This window comes from Strongylocentrotus purpuratus, unplaced genomic scaffold (assembly GCF_000002235.5).
Source record: "Strongylocentrotus purpuratus isolate Spur 01 unplaced genomic scaffold, Spur_5.0 spur5_scaffold_2, whole genome shotgun sequence".
Taxonomy (NCBI): domain Eukaryota; kingdom Metazoa; phylum Echinodermata; class Echinoidea; order Camarodonta; family Strongylocentrotidae; genus Strongylocentrotus; species Strongylocentrotus purpuratus.
The window spans coordinates 23,507,030-23,522,199 of record NW_022145605.1 but is presented as its reverse complement, the minus strand read 5'-3'; the positions used below and the strand labels follow the sequence as shown (position 1 = coordinate 23,522,199).

At 35.8% G+C, this 15,170-nt stretch overlaps 1 long non-coding RNA gene across 1 annotated transcript; it reads right to left on the bottom strand.

The window, feature by feature from the left end:
- Positions 1-1,526: 1,526 nt before the first annotated feature.
- On the bottom strand, positions 1,527-14,197 carry LOC115926758. Its single transcript, XR_004065251.1, has 3 exons — positions 14,097-14,197; positions 3,228-3,399; positions 1,527-2,205 (listed from the first exon to the last, which is right to left on the bottom strand). It is a non-coding gene; the product is annotated as an uncharacterized LOC115926758 (long non-coding RNA).
- Positions 14,198-15,170: the final 973 nt, after the last annotated feature.

The following is a 15,170-nucleotide window of genomic DNA, read 5'->3' as shown; positions in this document are numbered from 1 at the left end:
GTGACACATGCTCCTACTAAAATTGCTTCACAATAGTTCCCAACATTAAATGAATTACTAACTTTAATCCTGGACCAATACTATACCTAACCCTAAATCTTGCTTAAATATTAATCTAACCTTAACCCTAACCCTACAATTTTGTTAAACTAAAGCCCGGAACAATTGTCAACACAGCAATTCTCGAATTGCAGCAAACCAACATCGTGTTCCTGAAATCATATTTACTACATGGTAATTTTTCTTCATTTACACTATTATATTTCAGCATGACCTATGTACAATAAAACCGGTCTGTTTGTATATTTTGAATGGAATGTATAGCACTATTATCCCCACAAAAAATAGCAAATGTTATTGAAATAATGTATATATTTACACAGGTGATATATCAATAGCCTCATACAGAAGCTATGCCGTAAACATGTTTACAACTTTACAATGCTTTCATTTGTTACATATTTAATGTACAAAGAGCAATAGCTGCAGTCAGGTTTAATACGCCCACACAAATATGGATGTGTTGCCCACACCTGAAACATAGCACAAGAGATAATAAGGCCAGTCAAAGTAAATAATAAGAATGAAGTACCGGTAGGCACTTGGTCACCTTTGAATTCAGAAAACTTATGGAGCTTTTAATAACTAGTTTGTGATATTTAACATGGTTACAGAAAAGAAAAGAAGCCATATAGGAATTTAGATGATGACAGGGGACTAATAATTGTCACCTCTTATGTTTTAGTACAGTATTCAACTTTTGCAAGAAATAATTTCAAGGAGCTTGTAGAATGGTAATCATCTTGCTATCTAGCAACACATATCAGAAAAACCTGAACAAATAGTTAGGCAGGGGGTTACCAACTTTTGCATGAGCTATAAGACACTACATGTAATATATGCCTCCGTGGCGCCTTAAAGTGATCTCATTTGGTTCTTGTGTACATACACATCTTTAAAAAATAGTATGGTTGAATGCTCAATATTTTTGCTTGTTTGGGTTTATTTTTTATGTTGAAATCATCTTGTAATACAAGCTTATAAGTGGTATACCATAACCATTCTCATATCCTTTTATCATTATTCTAATCATTTTACAAACTATTTAAATCACATATAAGGTTTATTAGTTGCAAGATGATTGTACACCTGAAGTTGACTTTTCCTGAATGCCATTACGATAATACCATCAAATAAATATTATCTAATGGACTTTACATAAAGTGCTAAATTATTAATGCAGTTTTGGCAGAGATAAGGTGCTCAAAGGATATCTTTCGGCACCCATTTCCTTCATCTGAGGCCTAAAATAAAATAATAATAATAATGATTCCGCTTTTATATAGCGTATGATGTCTCTAAGTGCTTTACAGATATATTATTACCCCGGTCATCAGATTCAGGCTTACCCGCACACTATGTATGCACATTCTCTACTTCCTGGGGATCATTCCAGCCAGGTGTCATTTTTACAAGTGCACACTTGCTCATCTAACCACATTAACTTTCGCATCCTACATACCGGTAGGAATTTTGTACATCATAGGGCCGGCAGAAATACATCTCACTTTTCAGAATACCTACGCTTATTCTTTAGGGTGAGGTTTTGTGAGGTTTCCTCTAACAATAGTGGATGATCGACCTTTCACAAAAATTTGTAGTATAATGAAACAAATGGATATCCCACATTTATCAAACTACACACCCTATTTGTTTAACTTGTATAATCTTAAATTGTTTGCTCTAATTCAAACCCAAATTAAATATCATCAAAATACAGTGATATTGAGTTCTGTAAACTCTTACAAATTACACTTTTTCAAATTTGTGTAACCTCCAAGAAACTTGCAAATTATTTTAAATAATTAAACCCTTTAGATATAAAGTGTGAAATTTTATAGTCATAGGTTCTGAAACTTCTTTGTAAGAAATCAAAATATAGCGCTCTTTTCGATTGCCACAGCAGGAGCTTTTTTTTCAAATCAACACTAGTGAACACATATTTTTTTACTTGAGACAATTAAATATCTGGAATTAAACATTAAAAAAATATTCACTGAAAAATCTCCATTTAATGTCTCGTTGAATCAACCTTAACCTTAGGCTGATCATACCAAGGGCCATGCTATTAGCCTCTGCCAGGTCCCTCTCAGTGCGTGTGTGAAGCTGCGTAGACCTTGTACTTAAAGGGATCCCATATGAAATCTGTTGGTTTGAAAAATAAAGAACAGAGCTTCCATTTATTTTTTGGTCTCAAGAACAGTGTGAACAGTGCTAACAATAATATATCTTGGAGTACAATTCATTCAAATGTCTACAATTTCTTCCGAGATGAATTTTTTCCCTATCATACCATACCATACTATCATATCATATAATATAATATACAAATATTGTCTAGTATTAAGTATTCTACAATTGTTGTAATCTTGTACCTGTACACTGTATTGCCAATACTAACAAATGGAAAGGTTCACATTGTTTTTCCCCAATAATTATCTATAACATAACAATCTATAAATTGTATTATATGCAATGCTCTACAATTTCTATGTGGATAAGTCACAGTACAGCATATATCAAATGAAATGACTTTCAGGAACAAAACAATAACAAAGTTGAGTTATTATCATATACTAGTATATATTCTAAGTAAAGACAAATATACTCAAGAGTTTGGTTTGATCGGTCATTTTCATACCGTAAATACATTTCATGCAAAAACATCTTCTTTACCTGCCTCTTAATAAATCATTTCATTCTCCTGCTTTGAAAAATTGTATTTCAATAATAAACACTTTCAGAATACCAATACCACACATTACGTGTTGTTAGGTCAGGCAGGCCATAATGTTTACCCAACCTACATGTAGCAACAACTAATCCTCACAATTTGCATTCTGACTACCGGTATTGAGGTACAATAATAGAAAACAGGTGAATGTACATGTACATGTAATAGCTCATCGCAAGGTACACGTACATGTATGTTTACATTTGAATACATTTTGAAAATTGTCTACTACATGGGCATATTAGTCAATTATGATCCAAAAGCATCAATTTTTACATCCATTCATTGAAAAACTACATTGTACATGCATGCAGCACTTAATAGCCATCAATAAAAAAAATTGTGAAAAAATGGGGTAGGAGTCTTAAATACATGTACCTTGATCATTGAACACCCCTAAGTTTTTGTTACAATCCATCTACATTGTACATACCTCATAGATTTGCTGCTACTGTTACACTGGATCAACTTGATCTACCACTTTTTTCAAAGGATAATCAAGAGCCCCTTCTCACAATCGGTGGAGTACACATGCCATTTCTCCTTTATCTTGACAGTGACCTTGTGCCTTTGCGTTGATTGTCATCAAGTGTCTACCTGCCCCTCTGAAAAATGAATAAGCATTTTAAGAATTATAAAATTATATCAAATATCTAACATATCATACAGATTACATTACAGGATCAAAAGAAAGTATTCTTATAATATTTCAGTACACTACATACATGTACAGTACTGTATGTGTAGGTGATAGATCAATATGTCTACATGTGTACATGCTAAACCAATTAGAAATTTATTTGACAAAGCCAAAGAAATCCATGTTATGTAAGCAAAGGATATACAAATCTTCCAATAAATATTTGCGAAAAGCATCTCAAGTATACAAAACAGTGATAATTACACAAATCTTGTGTATGTGAATATTGTTGAAGATGTACAGTACATGTACATGTACACCCTGTATAGGAGGCAATTCAAATTTCATAACAATGTGATTCAATCTCTGTATGACCATAGGATTGAATGTACATGTACATGTACAGAGTACTACAAAAAATTGCCACATTAAAGCTAATGTCAAAAGGACTTCACAGAGGATTTGAAAAGACTAAAATGTGATTTAAGTTTCATGAGCTGCTATGTAAAATGATTCAGCAGTGTACTGGAGTACTAGCACTATTCTAAAGGATTTTCTCAGTGTCACATTATAAGACATTATACAAAGCAATATTTTTGAATTTTTAACTAACAATTTCCTACTCGATTTGGTTTTCCTACATTCTTGTATGGCTGGTAGTTTGTCTATCCACAACATGTACTCTCTAGGTGAAATTTTACAGGAACCAGTAGTGAATTTGATCTTTGTTTGCTTTATTACCTTCATGTATACAGTAGCAGGTAATTTTACATGTACATGTACCATGCATTAAAATGCATATTTGCCCGGTCCGCAAACTAACAGTTTTGAGCGGGCAATATTTCCTGATAGTTTCTCTCTTTCGGGTTTCACCATTCACTTTGAGTACAAAGATTGTGTTCCATATTGGACCTTTCAAACAGCTAAAATCGCCGCAAAGTTTGAGCAGACTATCATGCGGCGCGGTAGTAGGGTATAGTGACCGTACGTGATTCACAAATGAATAGGTAATAATTATAATCTTTTGGGAGATACAGTGATATGCATTTATATGTACATGTATTGCCCTTACTGAATCAGTGAAGGCAATACAGGGTGTATTACCTTGTTTCTCCCTCAAGGCCAGTAATATTATGTAAATGACAATCATGTTAAGCTCCAATTAATGACAGGTTATGCCAAACTATACCATTTGAGAACCCTTCATCCCAAATCTTCTACATAGGTGAATTTCACATATCTTGGGGGCAAAGAATGTGATCCATAATAGCTATTCATAACCATGTACAGTATCATCATGATATTCAAACTACATGTATCACATCAAATGTAATACATACCAACATATTTGATTTAGAGAGGCTGTGTTGTTGTGAGGAAAAGTTTTTGCCCTGAATTTTTGTTAACATTTTTATTTACATAAGGGTGGTGTTGATATGCTTACTATTATTTACATAAATAGAAAATGAATTAATGTGACACCTACATGTACAGGGTGTATATCAAGATTTTTTTCTCAAAACTATTGCAGCTACAATGTACCATTTAAAAAAAAGGTAGGCTATTTGCTTAGAAGTCAGGGTCAGCAAGACAACCATTATTGGAAGACATTGGAAGATCACATTACCAAAACAAAGTATTCAGAATTTTGAACCACATTGCTCACTTCATCACTGTATGGAAAGAGAATGACTACCGGTAGTCTGATTTGATTTACATTTCTTTAAATATAGCCCAAAAGAATACTGGTACTATTTACATGTTCAGTGAGATGGAGAAAGGGAATGGCCCATAAATCGTAACTGATACCACTTAAATCTATAATGCAGCCTCACAGCTCACTGAACATTGTATAATAAATTGAAACAGGATTTTCCAAAGATTAGAATTTTATACTACTCAAAATAGTAGGCTTTTGACCACTTCTATTGCAGGTACAGGCCATAGTTCATCCATACTTCAGAGTTGAAGCTGCCAGGAGAGGAATTTAATCTATTTCTTTTTATTAGTATACAAATGTTTTAATTTTCTAATTATACCTCAGATCAAAACCTGTTTTGCTTTAAAAAGTGATTTGAAGAAAGACACTCGCAACCAATTTCAACCAAACTACCCGGTAGTAAATGGAGCTTCAAATTTAGATTGCATGTAAATGTCACAGATATTAAATATTTGAAGGAAATATGCATTTCTGAAACAATCCACCCTGTTTAGAAAGTTGGTTTTTGTTAATATCACTTATGAGAATATAATACTATCCTTTTTTATTCTGTAATACGTGTAGACCTATTTCTCTATGCAATGATACCCAATTGATTGTGGTGCTATTATTGAGAGTTATCATTTTGAGAGTTTCACCAGTTCTTTTGGATAACAAGACATCTGTTTAGGTGCAGAAATCTACAATCACTATGGAAATTAAGGACAAAGAAAGCGGACAAAATATACAGTTCCTCATTCTACCCTCAACAATTGCTATATATGGTAGACAAAGGAACATCCCTTCACTGCTATTATGTAAAAATGTGTAGAACAAAATGCATGTGACACCCGTTCTACAGATTTTTACATAATAGCAGTGAAAGGATGTTCCTTTGTCTACCATAGCAATTGTTGAGGGTAGAATGAGGAAATGTATATTTTGTCCGCTTTCTTTGTCCGTCATGTTCATTGTGAATTTCATTAATGTACATGTATGTATTTTAGAATCAACATTAATATTAAGAGTCACTATTTGTTTTGCAACATTGTCACTTACATGTATCATGTTTCCCATTCAGCAGTATACTGCACATATCAAAGTTACAAAATCCATATTATTTAGGCACCAATGTAAACAGAAATTCATTGGTTAAAGAATGTTATGCAATGCTATGCAAATGATGAATTAACAAACAACAAACTTTTAAAAGTACTCATACAATCATGTTGACAGAAAATTAAAATTAAAATTGCAGAATAGGCAAGGTCCTGAAGTTGGATGTCTTTTGATATTCTTGTCTACTGAAAATAAAGCTACAGGTATTTAAATTCTGTAATACAGCTTTTTGACAAAGCTTTCACAATAAGAGATAACATCATTTCCTACACTGCAAGACATAAACAATAAGGTGTCTTCATTTTTGTTGCCATGCATTAACAAATTGTGTTATGTTTTGAGCCTGAACTCATATCACAGAATGTTTGTTGTATGATTGCTAAATGTTGGTATTTTTATACACTCTACATGTAAAATGGATATTCATTATTCAACATTTGAAAAGTTCTTTAATACAATAATATCTCTAGGGTTGATAAAATGTTACACTTCTATTCAACATAAACCACAAAAACATTTTTAGCTGTTGGGTGAAATATTTGCTCACTGTGTTAAAAAAATTTCTACTAAGAGTTGTTCAGTAATTGAAGTTATGAAAATAATACAGGTAATCACTATTCATTCCATATTGTTGTTAACCAATTGACCTAGCCAATGACTTTGACTCACTCCATATTTAAAAACATCATTACAATTTTTAAATATTGACTTTTGGATGATGAATGAAGTTTATAATGATGAATTTCATGGCTGTTTGATGAACAACACATCAGCAACAACATCAAAATATAGAGTTGTTATATTCAGTGTACAACTGCATGCTTCTGCTGCAAAGTATCAATAATGTTGTTGGATCATATAATATACCAACCTTTATAACAAGTTGAATCCGTAAATAAAGAAAGATCAGAGAAAAAATTGGTGAGAGTTTAAAAGAAAAAAAAAAAAAAAGGAAAGTTCAAAGAAATTGATTTAAAACAAGAAGAACAAAATTTTTAGAAAGTGGTAATCACTTAACATTCACAACCAGCAATGTACAATACCCTGTAAGTCATTCTACTGGGACATAATTGTAAATCTCCATTCGTTTCACACTTTTAAAACAAAGTTTACAGTATACCAGTCCCTTTTCTCTCAGAGCTGTACTAAAAATATATTCAGAGAGCTCAATAGGTCCTCCAAAAATGAAGAGGTTCTATCATAGTCATATTACATGTGCAAGTGTTGAATGATATTGGTCCAACATTACATCACTATACATGCCCAATCATCAATTCAAAAATTTGAAATTCATATACAGACTACAAATTTCAAACATTAAAACCTTACTTATTACTTGTCTGAGTTTGTTCAAACTTTCACCAGCCTGCTTCTAAATTTTTTCTGTTTCCTTCAGAGCATCTTACTTTTAGGGTTACATTTCCCATAAAAAAAACTATTACTATCAATACTTGCTAATGGCTCTCATTACCTTTAATATCTTTACTAATTAGATAAAAAAGGGTCACAAAATAAGCATTAAAATTGTAACTTCAAATACGGTACTCTTTTGGTGTTGAATAACTTGAACACCAAGTGTCATGTGATGGTTTAAAGGCTTTAACCTTTTTACCAGGCAAGTCTTCAATAATATTCCAATTACCGGTATTTATACAATATCTTTTATTGTCATTAAATTGTTTCTGGAATTAGTGCTGTGAGTTTAGTGTGTAATTTCCATTCAGTGCACACAGCCAGTTTATCTTTGCGTGTACACAGTTATGACATTTACCAAAAACAAAAGCAGTATTTCAGCTAGGTACATTACATGTATAGTATGTTGTACAGTACATTTAAGACCAGCAATCCAGCGCGCATTCACAACAACCATTTTCTCTGTAAAGTTGTTACAGTAGTAACAGTACTGCACACAAAATCATCATGCTCATGGAATAGTCAGACCGCAATGATTGACATATTAGCGAGTTTTCGCTCAGCAACATACAGACCTTCGCGGACGCAGAGCACTCAGGTTTACGGCCGTCGCATACAGACTGCCCTCAATACAATATGTGGTTTTGCTTTTCGGTGAATGCGTACGTATTTCTACGGAGGTATTGCATTTGCAATGCCATTAGGCAATTTTCGTAATGTAACCAAATTTAATGCAAACGTCTTTGTGAAGTGCCTCGATACAAAATATTTCTTTCACCTGATAAGGATAATAGTATTTCAATAGACAGAATCCAAACTGCATACATTAGTTGTTGCCAGTTCGACAAACATTAGGGGTATTTCGCAAGCTAATTGCGGACAGAGAATCTGCGGTTCGTGTGCAAAATCAAGAAGCTACTATAGTAACAGCAGGGTGATCGCTGAGGTACTGAAATCAAGAACGGGTTTTGGCCAAATCTATGGGCGTTCTCAATGACGCCCCAAGTGTATAAACAGCCAATCAGCGAGCTTGTACCAAAGATGGTTATGAGAATTTTGTCGTCTAATAACGAAGGATGACGAATTTTAACGGGCGGATCTAGCTTCTTTTCTATGGCGTGGGTGGGCGGGGTTGACATTTGAAAAATCGCACCAACCAATATTTTGCTTAGTGGGGGGTAGGGAGCACTAAAATTTGTTTTCAATTTGAAAAAAGTGCCAACCAATATTTCGGGGGGGGGGGGGGGGGGAGGTAGAAAGCACCTTGGCCAGCCAAAGGGGGGATTTAAACCTCCTAACCCCCCTAGATCCGCCCCTGGCACAAAGGACTCTTCGGTGAATTTTGTTTCTTCCGATTATTGTTTCTGAACAGTAACAACATGAATATGGATATGAATTGTTTTAAAACTTGATGATAAATTATTGTTGAAAATTGATAAAAAGCCGTTTTGTGGCTTGGTTGAGACAAGTTGTGCTAGTCGTGTAGTCCCGTCTGTACTGTATTGCGTTGAAGGGAACAGGCCATTTTCGTAATGTAATCAAATTTAATACATACTGTACGTCTTTGTGAAGTTCCTCAATACAAATTATTTCATTCACCTGTCTAGGATTCGCAATAGTCAGAATGCAAACTGCATGTATTAAGTGTGGCAACAACTAATGTATGCAGATTGGATTCTGTCTATTTAAATACTATTATTATTATCAGGTGAATGAAATGGTTTGTATCGAGGCACTTGATTCACTTGGGGCGTCATTGAGAACGCCCGTAGATTTGGCCAAAACCCGTTCTAGATTTCAGGGCTCTCAGTGGTCATCCAACTGTTACTATAGTATCTTCTCGATTTTGCACACGAACCGCAGATTCTAATTCCGCAATGAGTTTGAAAAAAATTGCCTATTATTATTACCATGACGGCAAGAGAAAAGACTCAATGGCATTGGAAAAGTTGTAACTGTACAGGTGTAGTAACCATACTGCACACAAAACCATTGCGCTCGCTGGAAAGTTAGATCACAATGATTGGCATTGTTTGCATGATGACAAGAGAAGAGACTCAACGGCATTGAATCAAAATCGTACAGTGTATGGAAATGATTATTCAAGGAAGTAGCAGTGGAACTTAAACTTTATTTTTAGACTGATGACATTTTTGTGAAATATTGACTTCAGACTCTTATAATGCTGAAAAACAGGTGATTATTTGTTCTTCGTTTATCTGTTGTGTAGTGGTGGTTCGTGCCTATACACGGTCGCAGCACTATTCTGGATAATAATTTAGTCTGGTTCTGCATAATAATTTATCAAATATCTTCTACACATTCTTACTTTTTTAAAATTATCTTCAGAAGCATTCATAGAATTCATTGCGTATCAACTATCAACCAAACTACATGTACAGTAACTCAAATGTCATCCAAGAATGGTGGTGTTGTTGTATTTTACAGCTATTTTCAGTTCATTCCTTTTTCTTTTCAGGAGATTTTTGTACATTGTACAGTACATCAACCTTTAGGGCCAATTAAGTGTCATCATTGATTTGACGGTATTGAAGGACTCAGATGGAGGAGTTATTATGTATGTGGTTACTTAATTGGAAAATTGGAAGTGATCAGTTGCATCACAATAAAGAATACCAGGAGTTATACTGGCACATACATGTACATCATTACATATTAGTAAAGATTTGTTCAATCAGAGATGCAGTCTTGTTTAATAGTTACCCTGGTATAGAAAATGTGAGTAACTCATACCAACAAAATCATTACCACTATTTGGCATACATGTACATGTACAAATATAAATATGGTCAATGTTAACATTAATCCTTATATACCGGTAATCATCTAGTGTATAAGTAAATGTTTGCATGTTTGATTTGGGTTTCTGAATATTTAACTACTATCAGCTTGCCAATTTGATTATTTCAGTAAAAAGAGATTCAATATCATCTGACTTGAGGAGGCGCAATAGCTCAGTCGGTAGAGCAGTGGTCTCGTAATCCGGTGACCCGGGTTTGAAACCAAGGCGATGTGCTAGTTTGGTAAGGCATTAATCCTCACTACCAGGTTCCTCGGAGAGGACCTAAATCCGTCGGCCGTCTGGTTGCTTACTTACAAACATTTATGCATTCTTAGCAGTCAGATAAAATAACCATCACATTGACCGAGTCATGATGTCATCTCTAACAGTAATGTCAAGAGAATCTGAAATACCGTAAACATGGCATAGTGTAACCTTGTTTATTGAACAATAATGAAGTACTTTCATGAATCCATGTTTCAGAAAAAGCTAGAGAATGAAACCTCAAATACTACCAATATATTCACCAATCTCATTAATTTCTATGGAGGTTCCTTGAGTGAAATAAGGTTATACATGTATGTTAATTTGTCCTAATTAGGAAAAAAAAACATCTAAATTAGTAATACAAAATGTACGTTTTCTGCATGCAACAGAAAAACAAAATTAAGTATTCTTTTTTTTATCAATATTTATCCTCAAACACAACTTTTTGTTTTAAATGACATCCTTGTCTTTCACATTATGATACAATTTAAGTGAAATTTTGTCATCAAATTTTTGGCAAATTTGGGGCTCCCAACACTTAAGAGGGGCTTTAAACTGCAAGGGAAATGTTCACTATGGTTCATTGTACAAGATATGTACCAGCCAAATATGTAGTTGGGGGTATGTATCTAAATTATCCATTGCAGGCAAATGATCAAGATCTTCTTTGCATGAGATTAGCTTTTTTACATTTTTGTTATAATTTATTAAGGGGATGAGTTCAATAACTCATCCTGACTTGTCCTCCCAGTGGTTTAGGATGGGATCTTGTTGCGGATAGCAGACCAGCATTTTTCTTTTGATAGGGTCTTCTTGGATTGATTTTTTCCAGTAAGTTTTCTTCCACTCAAAGACCAATGCACTTTGTATACAAGTTGAATTTAGCTGTAATTGGGCAAGATTTTGTCTCTATACGTACGGGTTAGTGAGGGGAGGCTATGCAATGCAGTTTGTGTGTGATCACCCATCTTAACTCGCACAGAAGCTTCAAGAAAAGCATCAGATAAGCTGAAAGTACATGTAAGTCCTTCTATTTCGATGTTCTACAATTAATGTTATTTTCATAGTACCGGTATAAGAAAATTAGATTCATTTTGTTTTCAATGATTTTTTTTCTATATCATTTTGTCTAGATTCTGGAGTAAATCTCTAATTGACCCCCCCCCCCAACCCCCTCCATTGTGCATATGCCAAGGATAACCGTAAATGTGTCGGTGTATGGGGAAGTTTGACAAATGTCAGTTTTATTTCAAAATTCCCCATACCAGACAGTTATTTCTGTCTATTGGCGAGAGAGATGCCAAGGCCAAAGGTCTCAATGACTGCTTTGAGGATGATTGCATCTGTGCCATATTGTTAGCACTTACAATTACATGTACACTGAATTCAGTTCCGTCGTGAGTAATTCTCCTGCTCGTTTGCTTGGAGTGACAAGATTTTGCGTGTATTTGTAGTATCACGTTCTTCAATGGCAGTTTGCATTCTTTCCATTTGTATTTTTTTCATTTGTAGAGGTGTAGATCTATGGACTTATTTTCAGCTTACTGTATCTGTCCAGCTCCAGTTTGTGAAGCTACTGAACTGTGCAGGATGGGTACGGCGCTCATGCACACACAAACTGCATTGCATAACCCAGGGCCGCCAACCCTCCCACATTTGGAGGGAGTCATATGCCACCACACTACTTTTCCCGCCGTCCCACCAGCTCGTAGCAGGAGACTCTCGCCAACACGCCCTTCCTCCTGCTCTCCCGCAAGCTCCTGGTTTATGAAAAAACCTCACGCCAGACGTGTAAAATAAACCAGCGTACTTGTATCATATGGATTTTGTTTGCTCATGGGGGGGGGGGGGGTAGTGGGCACTTCTTACCCTTCCCTGTTGAGCTCCCCACAGCCACACTCAGTCAGCTCTGTATAGAGGCAGTCAGTGAATATGGAGGAGCCTGACGTAGTTATTTATCATGTTTAGATCTAGATCTATAGTATAGGCTACATGTAGCTAAGCCGAGTCTAGGCCTAGGCCTAGGCCTACACTGTAGTAATTAGTAGGTCTAGGTCTAGACCGAAAGCTTCAGTCTCTATAATCGTCGGTTGTTCCACTGAGACTACGTCTGGCTCCACTAGACCTCCGGTTATAGAGACTGAACGACTGCCTATGCCAGCCTGTGTTGAACTTATTCCGCTAGATTTTAGCCGCTAGGCCCCTCCCACAAACTTGCCACGGCCGTATTGTTATGCCCCCAAAATCCCCCAAAATGTCATTTTACCTCGTCCATATCCAATTTTAAATTAGGCCTAGGCTATAATACATCGGTTCCACTTACTAATTTGATGTAAATAATCCGTTTAATGGTCCCTTTTAAGGAAATTATGGGTCAAAATCGACATCCATGTTGAAAATCTTGCAAGCCGTCCGTTAAACTCTCGCTGCCGTCAATCTCATCCCTTCTAGTCTACGCCGAAGGCAAAATGATAATGAAGGAAAAACTGTGCGCCATCTACACGCTCGTAATGGCGTTATCACAGTTTTTTCCTTCATAATCATTTTGCCTTCGGCGTAGACTAGAAGGGATGAGATTGACGGCAACGAGAGTTTAACACGGCTTGCAAGATTTTCAACATGGATGTCGATTTTGACCCATAATTTCCTTAAAAGGGACCATTAAACGGATTATTTCCATCAAATTAGTAAGTGGAACCGATGTATTATAGCCTAGGCCTAATTTAAAATTGGATATGGACGAGGTAAAATGACATTTTGGGGGATTTTGGGGGCATAACAATACGGCCGTGGCAAGTTTGTGGGAGGGGCCTAGCGGCTAAAATCTAGCGGAATAAGTTCAACACAGGCTGGCATAGGCAGTCGTTCTGTCTCTATAACCGGAGGTCTAGTGGAGCCAGACGTAGTCTCAGTGGAACAACCGACGGTATAGAGACTGAAGCTTTCGGTCTAGTCTAGGTCCTATACTATAGGCTATAGCAGAACAACCATAACCATTGATATCAGACTTTTCAGAGACCAAAGGCAAAGCAAAGGCAAGGCTTTCATCGGTCCAACATCAGGAACATGCAGGCTAGGTTCGCGCTCATCGATTGACGAGTACTTGTACTAAAATGCATTAATTAACTGACTAACGAAGTTATAGTCTCATCTTCTTAGGCCACCGCCGGCAGGCGGCCTGGCGGGCGCAGCCGGGCTCAATTCATTCAACCAATGGTGGTGATTTGGGGCTTTCCCTAGCTCTAGTCTGGATACTGCGTTAGAAGCACACAGTTTCAACTAATGAAGCTATGATAAGATATATATATATTTAATCTACTACTCTTATTGACAATTAAGGAAAAACCAAAACAAACCTTACCTTAAAACATCTCGAAAACACCATTTTAGCGGCTTCCGTGGCGTGGTCTGTCTCTGAGGAGGGCATGGGACGACGGATCGACGATGAACTAATAGTAATAGACTAGTCTAGTTCTAAGCACACGCAGACCGCTATTTGTGACATTAAGCTGATCAAGTGTGTCTCATGACTCTCATCTCGACTCCAACTGACCGTCGACCCTACGGCTATCCCCAGTGGCATATCTAAGGGTGGGGGGGGGGGGGGGGAGAGGGGTTCCCTCCCCCCTGGCCAAAAACTGTTTTCAAATCAAAATGAAGACGGGCGTCCTCCCCTGGGGTGGGCACAAAAAAAAGGGGGTGGGGGTGTTGATTTAAAAAAAAAAAAGCAGTGCTCAATACCCCCCGCCCCCCCCCCCCTCGTTGCTCGTGTGTCAATCACGGAACTTCCGTGGTGTCCATCAGAAAGATCACATAATGTTGTTGTTTTATAGTTTTTATTGGCGTGTATATTTAGACTGCAATAGTCTTTTCACAAGCTTGACGCAAACATTATTTCCTATAATTTCATCGTCATTTCTCTCCATCATAAACTTTAATAATGTTATATTCCAATCCAACGTCTATTCTGATTAAGAGTATAGCAATTTAGAACAACAGTCTTAGAAAAACATAAAAATTGACCGGTATAATAATAGGCCCAAATTATCCTATTAAAAAAAAAAGTTTATGGTAATGTTAAGACTTTGGAACTGTTTCCTTAGTCTATTTTAGCAGTGTTGAAACCGTCGATACCCATGTACATGTGGCTGTGTTTTAGATGAATGGTCGAAACTAACATTTATGCTGAACAAATAAAGCGACCAAATAAATGAAATGTTAAGCTTTGCTTATGATTGCGGTCTCCTGCACTTTTCCAACAGAATAGTTCAGATAATACTTTAAATTTATGATAATATGTTATGGAAGTAATAAGTTTCGTTATTATATGTACATATATTATGTACAAAAAACATTTTGACATTAAGAAATTATTGTTTGTTTATGTTGTATTATACCTTACATGTATATTATGTTCTTTGTTATTCAGTTATAT